This window comes from Bemisia tabaci, chromosome 2, assembly GCF_918797505.1.
Source record: "Bemisia tabaci chromosome 2, PGI_BMITA_v3".
Lineage (NCBI taxonomy): Eukaryota > Metazoa > Arthropoda > Insecta > Hemiptera > Aleyrodidae > Bemisia > Bemisia tabaci.
Genome location: NC_092794.1, coordinates 38839791 through 38855714, shown reverse-complemented (window position 1 = coordinate 38855714; position 15924 = coordinate 38839791). Strand labels below are relative to the sequence as shown.

Below are 15924 nucleotides of genomic sequence, written 5' to 3'. Positions count from 1 at the left end.
AATAACTTTTTTTGGGTTTAAGTTGACATGGATTTTCTGCAAATTTTACGGAGAGTTCAAAAATGCCTACTTCAATTTAAAATTTAAGACCGGAAAAAAATTCATAGCGCACCAGCGAAACGGTTGCCTGAGAGTTGAAAAGGTTCGGGGGTTGTAAATTGCCGACGATAGCCAGCGAGAAACAATGAGCTGCTGGAGCTCCCTCCAGGTCTTGTCTATTCACTGGCCGTCAGTGTTGCCGTTATTTCACTTTTACCCTGGAATATATTGCTTTCCCGGAGATACAAATCAACTATAAACCGTTGCATGAACGAACGAGAAGCGACTAACATGGGCAAAATGGAGTAGGGGGCGGTGTGCTGGAAATTCTCTACTTAGAGAAATAGGTACAGATGAAGAAACTATTTGATGAAGAAAGTCCTTTTAAAGGGAGAAAATAGCGAAGTAACATTGAAATACGTCAGAGAGTCGATGTATCGATTCGTTTTATTGATTTTTCCCGATCTCACTCAGATTATTAAATCTTACGTGAATCCGTATTAGCGAATTTTAATCCCGAGATACCACCAATGTTCAGTGTAAAATCGATATAACGACTCGATACATTGACTCCTCGACGTGAGTCCCCTCAAAATATTGAAGTATCGATATGCTGAACATTATTTGCAAAAGGACCCAGGAGCCCGTGGCAACATGAAAACGGCAAATATTAGATGGAATTTCGGCCCCCCCTCCTCCCTGCGGTAACTCGGAAACCGTTCCTACGCTCATCTGGAAATTTTTCTCTGAGCTTTAGGTCATTATAAGCTTCCATTTCAAACTCCGTTCGACCGCCGAATCGACTGCCTAAAAAGCCGGTCTTTTTTGGAAAGCTCCACGGAAAATTTGAGCAATTTTCAGCTCTGATTGGTAGTTTTATATAGGTCGCAAAAATATATCAAATGCCTAAAATCGGTGATATTACCATTAGTGTTCGATCACTTTAAACAACCATATCCAAGAAACTTAGGCATTATAACCATCTAGGAATTTTTTTTTCAATATAACGGATAATATACCTAACGGAACTTTATACCGGTAATTTCAAATGTGCCTATTTTAGCCCCGAAATACATTTAAATCGACTCTGTTTTCCAGCAGTTTGACAAAATTGCTTTCTTTTTAGCTTAAATGACTTGGTAGACACTCTACTTCTAGAATCTGAAGAGTTTCTACTTGTGACGCGTCAAAAAATTTAAACTCGTTCTGGCAAACCGTACCGGTAGAATGATACGAACAATCGACGAAATCGCACGATGTGGCCACTTTGAAGAGGGGAGGGGGCATCTTAAGAGTGGCGAGGTACATTTTGTTAATTTTCTCATATAGTACTTCAAAAAGTGCGCTATTTCAGAAAATTTCAAAGCCTCATCAACATTTTAAAGGTAGAAAAAAGACACACCTTGCGGGGAGATAATTACGAAAAATCGCACGATGTGGCCACTTTGAGGGAGAGAAAAGGACATTTTAAAATGGGCGAGGTAAATTGGGTTATTTTTTTTTTTGTAAAGTACTCTAAAAAAGTGTTACCCCCAAAGTCGTAGCAACATTTGAAATGCGAAGGAAAAATCCGCGAAATGACGGAAAAAATCCGCGAAAAGGCGGAAAAACGCGTTTTAGCGCGCAACGCTCGCAACTTTTGGCTCTTACGGGTGCGTTTTCTAATGTATTTGTATTTTTTTTCGCGCTATTTTCTCTTTAAATGGAAGGATTTTTGAGGGTTCCGCACTTTAAACTTCCAAAAACTCAAAATTAAGGGCCACCCTAATATCGACTGTAACACGTAAAATTGCTGGAAAGCGAGATTAGATGACTATGAAATGCGGCCATTGATCAACTTCCCATCCTACAAAAATATGAGGCTTCACTGTTATCATTCGGTTTTTTTCTTCCTCCGCGATGAATAATACTTATTTTTCAGTCTTCGGAAGGTTTCGCCGTTGAATGTTTTGCAATAACGTAATGAAAGGCGACCCGCTTTACCCTGGGCGCTACTAGGGGCCTGTGGAGGGAATGCACTGTGGAGCCGATGCACAGGTGCAATCGATCCACAGGGCGTGGGCTCCACGCACCACTTTTTTTCTGTCTCTCTCTAATTTGGTGCGTGGGCTCCACGACCTGTGGATCCGATGCACCAGTTTTGGAATGGAGTCCATGCACCGTGGAGGAATCACACCGTAATCAACAAAAGTTTTTAGCCAAATTGTGCAGAAAAATCCGAATTAAATTACAGTGTTGTATAGTGTTTATTGTTCAACATGGCAACGCTGTAAAAAGAAGTATTGCATGTTGCCCCTTCAATATGCGGGTTATGCAATGCTGTAATGTAGCCCCTTCAATACGCAGGTTATGCAATGGTGTATTTTTCAAGATGGCGGCTACAACGTTGCCGGACGGTGCACATAAATAAATGATTTGTTTATGGGTGAAATTTCGCAACATCGAATTTTACAGTGTTACCGGATGGTGCAAGAAATTAGTTAATGTTTCGATACAATGTTGTCAGATTGTGCAAAAAATTCGGATTTTCGGACTTGTAAAAATTTTCGGTTTCGAAAGACCGTATCTTACAGTATGGGTCTGGTATCGGATACTGGAGTGTAGGGTCTGATTCGGGAAATTGAAAAATTTTCGGAAAATTACCCTCCTCCGATCCGTAGCGGACCGATGCGATTCTTTTCCATTATCCAAGATCGGAAAACTGTACGGACCGAATTTTGATACGAGTTTTTGTTTTCGAGAAAATCCAACTTTTACCTAAGTCGCATAGACCATATCCTCCAGGATGGGACTGGTATCAGTGACTGCAGAAGTGCAGAGTAGCGTCTGATCCGGGAATTTCAATTTTTAGTGGTGTGCGCTTGGAGATGTGGATCCGAACCTTGTGTTTTGGAATAAGCAACTGGGATTGTATATTGCAATTTCAGTTTGATGAATCGAAAACTTGTAAAATTTTCGGGATCAATAGACCATAGCCTCCAGGATGGGGCTGGTATCGGTGACTGGAGAGGAGGGTCTGATTCAGGATATTAAAAAATTTTCTAAGTCCTACGCTGGAAAATATTTTCGGAAAATTACCCTCCTCCAATCCACCCCAGCCCGATACGATTCTTTTACACTATCGAAGATCGGAAAACTGTTCAGACCGAATTTTGATACGACTTTTCATTTTCGAGAAAATCCAACTTTTACCTAAGTCGCATGCGTATCCTGTACGCATATATCCTGCATGTATATACGAGTTTTTATGCTTGTTTGAATATATGGATTCTTGACTTTTACTATTAACCGGTTGTATGTCCAATGTTATAAACACGTCTATGACACATACCTATCTTATGTGTATACGCGGTTTTCTTCGTGGCCTTCGTAAATTGCGGTCCTCGCTCCTTCCAGAGTTCAAAATTCATCGTGAACTAGCTGTCTATTCGTGGATCGCACAACGATGTGATGTCTGGTTTTAGTTTCTACAGATCAAGGGAATCAGAAAAACGTTAAATTTCATTGCGGATAGCCCGGGGTCATAGAAAATGCCCCTTTGAAGTGATGATTTTTTTTTTACATAAAAAAAAAACGAATTAAATTACAATGCTGTATGGCGGGTATTGTACAATAAGGCAACGTTGTAAAAATTGTTCAACGAAATGGCAGGGTAATGTTACTCCTTCAATATGCGGGTTATACAATTCTAATAATACGAGGTATTGCATGTAGCCTCTTCAATCTGCGGGTTATGCAATGGTTTATTTTACCCTTCAACTTGTAGGTTATGCAACATAATTGCTACTGATTGAATTACCGGTGATACTTGACAATATGATATTGGTTTGTGTAACGAAAGTTGATGATTTCGATTATTTACCACAACTTTATATGAGAATGTTATTGGTTGATGATTTTGATACTTTACCATAGATTTAAATAGAAAATCAATAAATAATCGATGGTTTTTGCTCAATATCTCGAAAACGATAAGTCTTTGACGAATTTTGACGGCACCAAATGCACCGAAGGCTTACTTGCCATCCGCTACTCCCCAATTATGAATGCAATGAGACCACCGGGAAGCCTTCATAACAATTGGACGTATTTCTATCGAACGGACCTAAGCGTTATAGGGTGAGGAAGGTACAGGGGCTTGGATTGGCGGCGGAATCCGGCGTCCGGCTTATTTCGTCCTATACTCGCAATGCTTTTCCATAGCGTTTAGGTCCGTTTGACAGAACGCGCTATCCCGGATTCTAAATTCCTCAAAAGGAACTCAAATTAGCGCTTAGTTCCGTTTGATAGGAATACATCCAATTAGGAAGCCTACAATAGCCAAAAGTTCTTGCTCTGTGACGGTGTAGTTGCGCTCACTGGAACTCAATATCCGACTGTAAAAAACCACAGGTCTACGGTACCCTTCATTATCTATTTGGTAGATCTCTCCACTCAAGGCAACAAGGCTACGGTCTGTATTAAGGTACTATCGACGAATTTAGTTTTGCGCATAGGCCGCTCCAAATCAAATGTAAATTGTGCGACGAGGCGCAGCGCGGCGCGGCGTAGCGCGTTTCGGAGATATCGACTGCTGACTGGACCTATCTCATCTCATGCCAACGAGGAAAACGGAGGCACACGAACAATTTACAAACCTGCTACTTTTTCAAGACAATATCCCTCAGACAAGCATTTATAGGTGCAAACTATAATAGACAGCGCAACATCGCGGTCGCTCGCAAATAGAGCTAAAATTTCATGAGGTGCAACTGATTTTTTCTTCTAGACGCCGCGCCGGAAGGTTACATGGAGTTCTTTGGGACAAAGGCGTATGTGCGCATCCGCCCTTTTTCGGGAGAACGCGTTTTCTGAAACTGGATTCTTCCTAGTTTCAGGAAAGATACATAGTGTACTAAGAAGCCCCACCCCCCCCCCCTTTTTTTACACAATGATCCATGTTATCTTGTAGGGATCATAGGGAAATGTAGTCATACCTTATGCTCCGTTTTTGCAAGTATACTCTCGAAGACTTGTCCTTTCAAACTAATTACATTTCGTGCGAAGATATTGGCTAGAATCAGCGCTATACACTTCTGAACTTTCAAATGCGATCTCTGCGGAACTACTTTTTCGAACACACACCCTTGTTCCAAAGAACTCCTTAATTCAGGATATACTTTCTCCCGCAGGAAGTTTGGAAATGGCGCAAAACTGGTCCGCTGCTGAATATGGAAGATTACACAAGTATGCACAGAAAAAAAAAAGTTAATGCTTTAATAGCGAATTCTCGTGGAATATCTAGCCCTGGGTCCAAGTATGACCTCGGTTTGTCCCTGTCTCTGCCATTTTCCAGGCGAATTGGGATTATTTAAAAATGAATTTTCCTAGGAAAAGATTTTCTGGAAATTAATGCATGATTGAGATAAACCGAAGTAATTCTTGAATTTAGGAGCTAAAGATACATGGACACTTGCCAGACATGTATCGCATATCGCATGTCCGAAAAATATGCCTCCCTTTTTCTGATAACGAGGTTTTCCGATGAAAATGGCATCATCCACACACGATGCCTATATAAAACTGATCCGTTGTTTTGAGTCCAAGAGGACAAAAAATTATTTTATTCAGATAGGTAATTGGGCTACTATATCTATTTTCTTGCTTCTGACCCTGAATCGACTATTGTTTTTTCCACAACCCACTAATTTTCCGAAAGATCGAGTTTGGAACATAAAAAAAAACCCTAATTCAGGTGCCAAAATACGCATGTGTATAAAAATTCGGATTTCGAAAATATTGGTCAATGGTATAATAGAAATCCGGCCATTCTCTAATTTAGCAGCAAAAATAGTTAGTGGAAGTTCCTCCCTGAAGAACCGAGATCAAATAATTTTCATGCAATACATGTATCCTTTCGTATTTTTAGTTACTAGATCCAAAAATGACTTTATTCATCTCTATCAGAGACCAGTTTTCTCGTAAAATTAAACGTTCTTCGCATGTACGGACTGGCTCACATCTAAGAGCGTAGACCCTTGGCCGGTTAAGGGGGATGTAGTATATTTCCCGAGGGGATGCATCCCCCTACGCGGTGGGGGATCCAGAAAAGTTTGGCAAATCATCACAATTTCACGCTATTTTCAGGATCAAAGGTGATTGATAGCATAGAGAAAAATTTTAAAATTGAACGTGTTAAAGTAATCAATAGACTTATGTAACGAAAAAAAAGGAGAACAAATCACAGCTGCTACTCGCATCCAAGCTCCGTTATTTCCAGACGCATCCAAGCTCCCTTATTTCTAGAGAAACCGAGGCAGAGCTGGTGACCTAAAATACTGATTTTAAACACTAAAAGTCTGAAAATGATGAACCCAAGAAACATGTCAGCTGGAAAGATCTTTTTAGCCTCCTCGATCGGAAAATGAAACATGCAATCTAGTAAGTGCAAGGTGAAATTTTGAAGGAGAGAGAGAGGGAAAGGAGTGTTGAATATAGCAGAGGGTAAGGTGTCCAATAAGGCAAGTAAAAAAAGAGAGATAGGAACACATCAATTAAATGCACCAGATATCTATAGCAGGAAGTCCCATTCAGCAATCATTTTGTTGGTAATGAGAATGTTTTGAGACGTGACCGAACAATTGGATCCTAATTTTCTGCGACTGCATAACCAAATTTTATTGAAATTCACGGATTGAATGGTCTCTTTTGGATCCAATGTTGAATCCTGACTATTTGCGAGGAAGGTGCAGTCATTTTAATGATTTTTTCATCAACCCTTAAATGCTGAAGCCGGGTCAAATTGACTCGAGCCTTCCTAACAAAACCTGCCCCGCAAATTGGATGGGGCCGCTTCACGCGAGTTTTAGATGTTGGTCTGCAAATCATTCCAAAAAAGAATCGGGCATAGACCTACAAAAAATTCGAGCATCAACACAGCCGAAGACAGGAAGGACCTATTGAGGCCTCTTCTTTAACTTTTCTCCCAAATCTGAGCGACACTTATTTGGCAGCAAATAGCGGAGCATTGCGAGTTCACGCCCCGGGCCATTGCGCCTTCAATTTTGCAGATGCAACACGGACATTCATCAAGCACGAATAGTCGTATCTCTGCGCCGTCGTCAACGCCCATCCTCTCCCTTGCTCCATTTCCATATTGTGTTGATTTTGTTTGTCTCATTTGTAGTGGTGCTTCGAGGGCTAAGTGAGCAACACAGCCGAAGGTAGGAAAAACGTAATTCGGCCTCGTTTTTTTACTTTTCTCCCGGATATGACTAACAGCATAGAGCAGAGCATTGCGGATTCACTCCTCACGACTCACGTCATCGCGCTCTTAATCTTTATGTGCAATAAGGACAATGGACATCCATCTAGCACAAATAGTTGTATCGCGTTTAGATACCTCATATTTTTAAATTTGATATGAGTTAAATTTAAGGTTTCATCATAATTTTTTTTCTCCATTTATTTTGCTATCCGTCACAGGGGCGCATTCTCGGCGCGCCGTGGGAGCGTATTTGCCAGTAGTGGCAGGTCGGCCTTAGGACCTGTCCCGGCCTGGTTCTTCGAAACAGCCCTTTTTAAGGAAAACTTCGGTTTTCCTAAAAGTGTTGGAGAGAAACTACGTATGGTCCTAATTGAACTCAACGCTTAATTGCATTGGGATTAACCATAAAATTCCTGACTTTTGGTCAGAGGAAGAAAAAGAAGAAATCTCATTTGCACTCCTAAGTTATGCAAGACAGCTTTGAGTCCATCTTCGTTTCATTTTTTACGATTCGGAAACTGTCTACTTATTCTAGCAATAGCTAAAAAATATTTGGGAAAATTTATTTTTAACGCCTAATTTTGAATGTTTTGTAATCCTTGAATTTTTGTCTCATTTCCGATCTGCGAGGAGTAAAAATTTCGTCATGGCATCGCAGAGGTGTAAACTATTTGAACGGAGGACCTACATGTCATTTTTTAATACTATTTTATGAATCAAGAGTATTTTTCTTGTCCAATCTATAAGAGTCTGGACTTTGGATCCAAGATACTTTTTTTCCATCCGAGGGAAAAAATTAAATAAGACCGAACATTTTGAAATCTCGCAACCGAGAGACATCGATTCCAAGTTTGCTACTTCGCTTTGCTGACAAGTGAGAAAAACTATGGATTAAATGGAAACATTCACCCATCAACCATTTTGTGAGAAGAGATGGGTGAAAAGTTGATCTACTGGACTAAATGATACTATATTTCTACTCCAATTTGTCTTGTTTCCATATTTTCTTGTGATTTCGATTGTCGTTACCGTTTCGGGCTGCTTTTACATTCTCTTTGTTTTCTACTCCAATTTGCTAACTATTATACTCCCTCTTACTGGCAATCACTAGCTATTTCTGGCTATCAATTTTCCTGGATATTTTTTTTTAATGCAAGGCAAAGGTAAAATTAAAAATCTGTTTATGATAGTACGATCTCAACTTCCCGCAGAATTGCAGGAACATTTCATGCAGGATTCTTTCAATAAAATGTAGGAGAATGGGTGATAAAACGGTCATCAAAAAGCCGTATTAAAAAGCGGTCATTTCCAACCTCCCCCTGATCATCGAAATATTTTCAGGGTCGATAGAGGATTCATTTTCCGAGTTCAAATTACTGACGATTTTTGTAATCAAACAATTACGGATAGAAGGGAAGGGGGGGGGGCAAAGATAAATGTTCAAACTCGCATATCTCGTGGACGGTTTGTCGTAAAGAGATTATCTTAGTCTCAAAATTTAGAGAAAACCACAAGCTTTCAAACAATAGTGACAAAATTGGGTCATTTTGAAAATGTCATCCATTCCTGTCACGTTGCCGTAGTTCATATTTTCAATTTTTAGCGGGGGCGGTACCTTTATATGTCACACTTAGACAAAATCATCAGTCAAAAATGACAAGATCAGGATAAATGATTAATATGCAATGGATACAGGGGAATCAAAGTTTTCGATCATAAAAAAATGTTTGTATATCTTCAACGCTCCTCTGGGTAGAAAAAAGAGGAATTGCTAATAAAAGCCTACCATTTGAGCTTTTTAAATTTAAGTCCATCCTAGAGAAACGATTTGAAAAAGAGTCACGATTTTTTAAGGTTGATGCAGCGAGCGTCAGCTGAGGCTAGTCCTGTAACATTCACGTGTCTCGATATTTTGTTCTTTCTTAATAATTTTCTTCGGAAATGAGCTAATGGGGTGTAAAAATGTATAACCTTGCAATTCGTGATCGGTTTTGGGGCATTCGTGATCTTGGGACTCGGAACAAACCAGGTCCAAGTGTACCGCATCCACTTTGAAAAATCATATCTCTCCTCCAACTTGTTTCCCCAGGATGAACTTGTGCTTGTTTTAAAGCTTAAACGGTCTCCTTTCATCAGAAAATATTTTGATTACTTTTTGTGCGATTCCCTCAACGTCACAGCTGAAAATGTGAAAATGTGGCAATGCGGCACGCAGCAATGGATGAAATTCTCAAAATGGACCAATTTTTTAAACATCGCCTGAAAGCTGGTGGTTTTCTCTACATTTTGAGACCAAGATCATCTCTTTACAACAAATACATTAGCGAGATATGTGAGTTTACATTTTTCACTTTGACTCCCCCCCCCTCTACCTCCCCCTTGATTGCCCGATTTAAAAAATCGCTTGTGTTTTTGACTCAGGAGGTAATCCTCTATCAACTTTGAAAATACTTCGAAGATCAGGCCAAGGTTGAAAATGGCCGATTGGAATAAGGTCCTTTCTTCCTTGCTCTAGTTACAAGAACAAGTAGAGGCAAGTGAGAATTGGAATCGATGCGCGATATGTCATTACGAATCTTTGTTTACATTCCAAAGAGCCAAAAACGTGAATTCTCACGGTGAATGAGCGAAAATGTCTGTGTGTCTCATGTGCGTCTGTGTTAGTGACCACGCTTTCACTGAGGAACGAGAGCGTCTTCATGAGAGCGTTATCAGGCAACGCGCCTCGCCGTCGCTAAATAGTCACCAGAGACTCTGCGCAAAACTAAATTCGTCGATAGTACGTGGGTTTGGAAAAATCAACGTAGGACAGCACAACCTCCTCTTCAAATGTCTTTTTAATTTTCTGAAATTCTTCCTCCTCTGAGACGGTCCATACAAAACTGGTCTCTTTTTTCAACAGATGTAGTAATGGACTTAGAAGCTCTGAATGCTGATCATGAAATTTTCTATAAAAATTTACAAGTCCAATGAAAGATTGGAGGTGTTTGACATTTCTAGGAGTAGGGAATTCTGAAATGGCACGGACTTTCTTGGGGTCTTTCTTTATTCCTTCTTGAGATAGGGTGTAACCAAGGTAAAATCTATTTCGTCTAAGAGGAAGAAACACTTCGAAAATTTCAAAGTCATACCTGCTCTATGGAGGGCAATAAACACTGATTGAAGATGAGCAAGGTGGAGTTCAAATGTGGATGAGACAACTTTAAAGTCATCGACATAACGAGCAAGTATCTTGCTCGCAAGTATCTAGGCTTATTCTACATAGCAAATGTTATCTATAAAAACTCTAAGTCTCGGAGAATCATTGTTAACAAGGGAATATTTTCAATAAGGGTCATTCCATTGTAACGGGTGTGACAACAATTTAACTTTAAACAAGAATTTGAACTCTTTCTTGGGGTTTAATTAAAAAATTATCTGCAGCAGCAGAAAGAACTTTTTTTATAGATCATTTCAGTTTATCAGAAATTGTTTTTACTTTGTTCCATTCCTCAGAAAAAATTAAAAGGCATGCGTAACGGGTGTGACTGATTTTGGAAGTGAGTTTTTCCTCAGTGAGTGTACAGTGGAAACTCAGCGAATTTTATGAATGTAAAAATCTGATTAAATTATATGATGAAGCCAAGGGTTTTTGCTTCAACTGCCGATGATCCGTTTTCGATTATCTGTTTTTCTTTCCTTGAAAAATGGGAAAGTTTGCGTAACGGGTGTGACGTAACGGGTGTGACAGATTGTCTCTCTGAGGTCCATCATTTCTGATAGAGTTTAAAAGTTAAAAAACTTGCTTTTCTTCTCATACTCTTATTGTAGGCAATCCTAATCAGTAAATCAATCAACAGTTTGACGCATTTTAATGTAGAACATGCCAAAACTACATTTTTCTACAAGGTGGCCCAGACCTACCGTTTGCGTCACGGGTGTGACGTAACGGGTGTGACAAATTGTCTCTCTGAGGTCCATCATTTTTGAGAGAGTTTAAAAGTTAAAAAACTTACTTTTCTTCTCATACTCTTATTGTAGGCAATCCTGAGCAGTAAATCAATCTGCAATATGACGCATTTTAATGTAGAACATGCCAAAACTACAATATTCTACAGGGTGGCCCAGACTTACCGTCCCAGGGCTTTTCTTCGGGTAACCCAGGATTCCCCTTTCGTCCCCGCGGTCCCACCATCGGCATCGGCACCTCGCATGGCCCAAATTAACCACAAAAAAAACCCTGGCACGGTAGGTCTGGGCCTGTAGTAAAGTGAAAATATTTCAATCAAATCGGAGAGAGTTCAACGAGTTCTATTTGAAGTCCTTTTGAGATAAGGTGTATTCACTTTAAATACTGAAATATGGCAAAAAAAATGGCTATCTCTCTCTTATTAGATGTATATATAACCTCTAATTATGCATATGAGTGTATTTCTTGTGATAACCGTAGAAAAAATGGTGAGAAGTGAGGCAACATCAGCATAATTGAAGCCTCTTCTCATTGGTCACACCCGTAACGTGTCACACCCGTTACGCATTTTTGCCCATCAATTGTTGAGATAAAAATTCGGAAAAAATACTCCAAAGCTGTACTTGACTTGAAGACGTACGGAAAAAATTGGCATCTCAAAATGACATAAATTAAAATAGTTACATTAAAAAACCCATGTTTTGCGTAACGGGTGTGACAGTCAGTACACTAAGTTTTAAAAGTTACTTATAATATACAGTAATTACTTTTAAAAATTGAAACTTTGCAGGAGCACATTGAATCAGTTTCTTGACAACTCCCAGCATAACCTGAAACTTGGTTTTGGTGGGAACACCAGAAAACATTGCTACCAAACTGTCACTCTTTTTACAGTAGGATAAAGCTAAGCAACGGGGTTACAAAACACGTAAAAATTGCGAGAAAAAAAACAAAACGGAGGTAAACCACATATATTTCCAAAAACTAGGAGTATTAAGGAGTCCAAAAATAAATATCGTTGGGTCATTTGGAGGGGGAAAAAAAAATACCCCCCGGACTACCTAGGCGTGGAATGACCCATAACTCCTACAGCAATAATGATATGGTTTTTTATAGGTATAGGAAATGCTCCAATGCCCCCTTCAATTAATATTATGGGTGAGTTTTTTTCATTTAAGTCAGTTATTAACTGATCTAGAACCAACATAACGATTCTTCTAATGATAATAGTTATATTTTTAAGATCACTATATAGAATTTTCATATTTTATGTTGCTACTCACAGGACTTTTAAGAAATCAGTTATAGCGGTTAGAAATTTTAGTTCAAAAAACGTAAATACCTCCGTTATGCTTATCACCCCCATAATTTTAACTTCAATTGATCCAGATTTGTTGATTATTAAAATCTAAATAGTTTCTGGAGGAATATTTCCTCCATCTCTTCCGGGAAAATTGTGTCAGTTGCTTTGATGAAGAGTTGCATCGAAACATTGAGACCAAATTGTACTCGGCAAAATCTGTAGTCCTGCCACTCAAAAAGAAAGCTGGTCGCATCCCTGCTTTCCTCTGCTAGCGGAATTTGCAGAAAAGAGGCTGTGCAGTCCAGCGTTGACATATATTTAGGGGTGTTGAAACTAGTAATTAGATTATCGACTAGTTCCGGAGACTGAGTCAGTCACCAGCCGGGCATTGAGCTCCCGTGCATCAATACACAGTCTAACAGTTTGGTGCTTTTTTATTACAGGAACCAGAGGGTTTGAATAGGGGCTAGAAGAACGCTCAATGATACCTAAATATAAAAGACGTTTGACTTCATTTCTTACCAAGTTCCTTTTGGAGAATGGAATGGGTATACTTTTTTGGAAAAAGGTTTGGTGTCATTGAATCTCAACTTGGCACTGAAGGAGTTGCAGCATCCAGGGTTTTCAGAGAAAACATCTCTATTGTTGTAGATTAAGGTTGCCAGTTCGAATTTTTCTTGTGGTGTTTCATTTATTTCTTTCAACTTTTCATTAACATCTTCCACGGTTATTCCACTCTGTGCCCCACGGTCCTGAGCGTCAGGTCCGCTTGTGAGAGGAGCAGCTAAGTAGCTTTGTGACGTCAGGTCTAACCTTTCTTGCAAAGACATTTCTTCCATCAGAAATTGATTCTATTAGGAAAATATGCTGATGATTCCATTAGGAAAATATGCTGATGACACAACATATCTATCTAGCAACAAAAGCCAGGAATTAGCCACATTAGAACTTGAAGATAACCTTCAGAACTTTTATAACTGGACGATTGAAAAAGACATCAAACTTAATTGTGCAAAAACTATTCATAAGATATTCTCTAACCGTAGTATTAAGGATATTAACATTATATTTAATAAAGTCTTATTAAAACCTTCAGAAGTGACCAAATATCTAGGTATACACCTAGATACGAAATTAAAATGGAAGGAACATATTAAAATAAAAAGAGACGAATGCTTGTTCAAACTTAAAAAATTGTATTGGTTAATAGGTAAAAAATCTAAGTTAAGTATTAACAATAAGCTATTACTATACAAGCAAATTGTACGACCCACATGGGCATATGGAGCTCAAATCTGGGGGTGTGCAGCACGATCTAACATAGATATATTACAAAGAGTCCAAAACCGTGCTCTGAGACAGATAGTCGGAGCACGATGGTATGAACGAAATTCAGATATACATAGAGACCTAGGGATGGAGACTGTCTCACAATTTATAACCAAAGTTGCCACCAACTATGAGAGACGTCTCCATCACCACCCCCAATACAGAGGCATTATTATTACTGGACAACTCAAATGAGTACAGACGCCTCAAACGGGTGAAACCGTGGGAACTGGCCAGCCCCTTGATTTGAACCATCAATCTTAATAATCATGTACACTCAAATACTTCGTTAAGTTACAAACTTCTCGGTCATTAGTATTTTCTACTTTTATTATATTTTAGAAACAAAGTGTATATTTTCTTGTGAAAGGTCACTTAATACTAATAAAAAAAAAAAAAAAAAAAAAAAAAAAAAAAAAAATTATTCCTGATATCTTCAAGGTGCGCATAGCCCAGAGAAGAACAACCAGGGTCAATGGTCTCAGCTAATAAAATGTGCAACACCTTAAAAATAAAAGAACACCACTTTTTAAACTTTCATCCTTTCATTTTAATGGCATTAAACTTCTTTCTTCCAGCTTTGGCATGAACTATTTTGATCTAGCACCAAGTTATAAAGGGTTATCCAAAAGTCACCTACCACCCCTGTAACTTTTTTTCTAATTGAGATAGAAGTTTGAAGCTTTGGGAATGTTCCTCGGTTTAAGGTTGCAACTTTTTGGTCTCCCCAAAATTTTGGGGGGCGGCCTCCCTTAAGGGGGGCGGGGGCTAACTTTCTTTTTAAAATGGCAACCCCCCTTTTGTGATACCTCATTCGAAGGATAATAAAAAAAGAAAATATCCCCCTCCATCCGAAGATTTTTGACAAAATGGCGGCCGGTCAAACTTCAAAATGGCGGAAATTTGGCATTTCCGTTTTTTATCGGTGGATTGGTCTGAAACTCTGAATTCTAGGGTTTTCGGGACGAGAAAACGATTCTGGCATTAGTTTTCTAGAAATGTCAGACTTTTAAAAATGGCGGCGGTTAAAATGGCGGCTTAGAGCGGGAAGTGGATATTTAGGCTGCTTATCGTCGGATTTGTATGAGACTTGGTATCCGAAGGTATTGTGGCACGAGAAGAACGAATCATTCATTGGATTTTTGAAATTTTCAAAAACTTGAAAATGGCGGAGAAAAAATTACGGAAAATCCATATCAAGGCTGTTTACCGATGGATTTGCACAAAAGTCAATACTCTGGTGGTTTTTGGCTCGAAAAAAATTAATCTTTCATTAGATTTTTGAAACACTGAATATCGTCAAAACGGTGGCGGAAAAATAACGGAAAATCCGCATCCACCATCGCCATTCACATTTTTCGCCATTTTAAAGTTTTTAAAAATTTCAAAAATCCAATGAATGATTCGTTCTTCTCGTGCCAAAATACCTCCGGATACCAAGTCTCATACAAATCCGACGATAAGCAGCCTAAATATCCACTTCCCGCTCTAAGCCGCCATTTTTAAAGGTCTGACATTTCTGGAAAACTAATGCCAGAATCTTTTTTCTCGTCCCGAAAACCCTAGAATCCAGAGTTTCAAATCAATCCACCGATAAAAAACGGAGATGCCAAATTTTCGCCATTTTGAACTTTGACCGGCCGCCATTTTGTCAAAAATCTTCGGATGGAGGGGAATATTTTCTTTTTTATTATCCTTCGAATGAGGCATCACAAAAGGGGGGTTGCCATTTTAAAAAGAAAGTTAGCCCCCGCCCCCCAAAATTTTGGGGGGACCAAAAAGTTGCAACCTTAAACCCTGGAACATTCCCAAAATTTCAAACTTCTATCTCAATTAGAAATAAAGTTACAGGGGTGGTAGGTGACTTTAGGATAACCCTGTATACCTTGGTGCTAGATCAAAATAGTTCATGCCAAAGCTGGAAGAAAGAAGTTTAATGCCATTAAAATGAAAGGATGAAAGTTTTAAAATTGGTGTTTGTGTTATTTTTAAGGTCTTGCACATTTTATTAATTACTCCTGTTAACGTGAAATAACCCCTATAAGATTCTATCAAATA

General features: G+C 39.0%; 2 protein-coding genes across 4 annotated transcripts in view; one reads left to right on the top strand and one right to left on the bottom strand.

The window, feature by feature from the left end:
- The window catches only part of LOC109038018 (tRNA (cytidine(32)/guanosine(34)-2'-O)-methyltransferase), a 270186-nt gene that overhangs the window by 77649 nt on the left and 176613 nt on the right, over nt 1-15924 (bottom strand). The gene's annotated exons all lie outside the window — the stretch shown is intronic.
- The window catches only part of LOC109039410 (uncharacterized), a 94799-nt gene that overhangs the window by 34839 nt on the left and 44036 nt on the right, over nt 1-15924 (top strand). The gene's annotated exons all lie outside the window — the stretch shown is intronic.